The following is a 1,909-nucleotide window of genomic DNA, read 5'->3' on the forward strand; positions in this document are numbered from 1 at the left end:
TGAACCTTCCTTGCATTTTTGTTAACGTTTCGAGTTCACAAGATTTGAATTCGTCTATTGTATTTTCTTGCAATGTCATTTGGTTCAGCCGTTCTGTCATTTCCAGTAGATCCTGGTTATTTCTAATAACATTACATAGTGATGTCTGTAATATGAGTTAAGGTTACCACTAATAACAGGATGATTTGTCCCACCTGTCTTCTGTACCTTCGTTGAAAGTCCAAATCAAATCGAAATCAAAGTAAACTAAAACTGAATTTGCAAATCGGCTTTTCGATTTATATTCTAAAGAACAGAGACCATTAAAATAAATGTAATTTTGTTTCCTCTATAGTTAGGCCATATACCATGCCAATCATTGGCGCATGAAGAGATGTGTGCGCGTGCATTCATCATGCACCACCTTCCGTTTCCATATATACGTAAGGTAAAACACTATGCTGATATACCGAATGGCAGGCACTACCATCAAGTACAAACAAACAACTTGTACAAATGTTTTGGCGTTGTGCAGAAAGTTCTAACAAACTTACTGAAATGTATCAGGTCCCAGCACACAGCAGGAACTTGAACTTCTGTGAGAAACAATTCCCGGTGTAGCGGCTGGGTCAGTATAACGTGGTGCTGGCTGAGACGTGCCCAGAACATGCTTCCCACAACCCTATATTCTAACCCCTTTTATTACATCATCATTTCTATCCTACCTCTTTACATAAACTGTACAAAGCCTGCCTGTTGAAATATTTGTGTTCTATTGGTATTTCCAAAATATTTTAAATTTTGTAAATATTTCGAAAGTCAAACTAAATCAAATGCGCGATTAAATATTTCGAAATAGGAATTAATCCACCATTATCAAAATTCGCTGTTAATCAAATCCGAGCTACGTTTTTGACTTACAGTAATTAAAAGGGTGGCCAGTAATTTATTGATATAACTAAATTCAAGTTCTTTTTTAAACCTGATACAACCTGTTTGATGGACAAATTTATAGATACCATTCTTGCTTCGTCAAATGGTGAGATTTCTTTTTAGCATTTTCAGCACTTTACATCAGCCCAACGTTCCTTATTAAACGGCTATCACTGCTGATTGATGAAACCATTCTACACCTGTATAGAGGACTTACCTCTCAACCCCAGGTAATGTCTTGACCACGCCATGGCGTCAAGGTGGATGACATGGCAGCAAAAGTAGAGGAACAACTTGACGTCGTGGTCAGATGTAACGCTTTCGTAATCGATCTATCACAATCATTGCTGTAAGCCATTTCTGGTGCCCCACCGTGGTATTCACTCACTGTAAACCAGGGATGTTGGCAAAGTTGCAGTATGAACTATTTGATAATCCTTCCGATATGAGGTTACTCATGGACGTGCATGCAGGAGGCTGGCCCCATGTCTGCCCGTCTCTTTGTACTGACTCCAGATTCCGGTTTCATTCACATAAGGCTTGGTGGTTTGGTCGTCAGCAAGTTTGCTTTTCACCGTTACAACACTTCATCTACATCTGTATTTATTTTGTGGTTTAACGTAGAACAAATACAGAACGTCAGTGCAAAAGAATACACTCCTCAGGAACAAATTTCGTTTTCAGTGAAGGTTAAAGGTGCGGTGAAGATATATAAGTGGAGAAGGTTAAGTTTATCCTTGCAGTGACCAGGATGTTTGGTCTATGTAGTAGTCATGCATAGTATGGTATTGTTTTATACCCATCGCGGCAATGTTCAAGCATTATCGTGGCAGCGGACATTGGAAATATTCTCACTCATTCTATTCATGACAGGATCGAACCCTGGTCTGCGAATGCTTCAGCCATCAACTGTCCTTCACAACGCGACAGATAGCGAATGAAATAAACTTAATTTTACCATACCTAAATCAGTTTGATATGCTCAACCCATCTGATA

The sequence above is a fragment of the Haliotis asinina genome, chromosome 5 (assembly GCF_037392515.1).
Source record: "Haliotis asinina isolate JCU_RB_2024 chromosome 5, JCU_Hal_asi_v2, whole genome shotgun sequence".
NCBI classification, from domain to species: Eukaryota; Metazoa; Mollusca; class Gastropoda; order Lepetellida; family Haliotidae; genus Haliotis; species Haliotis asinina.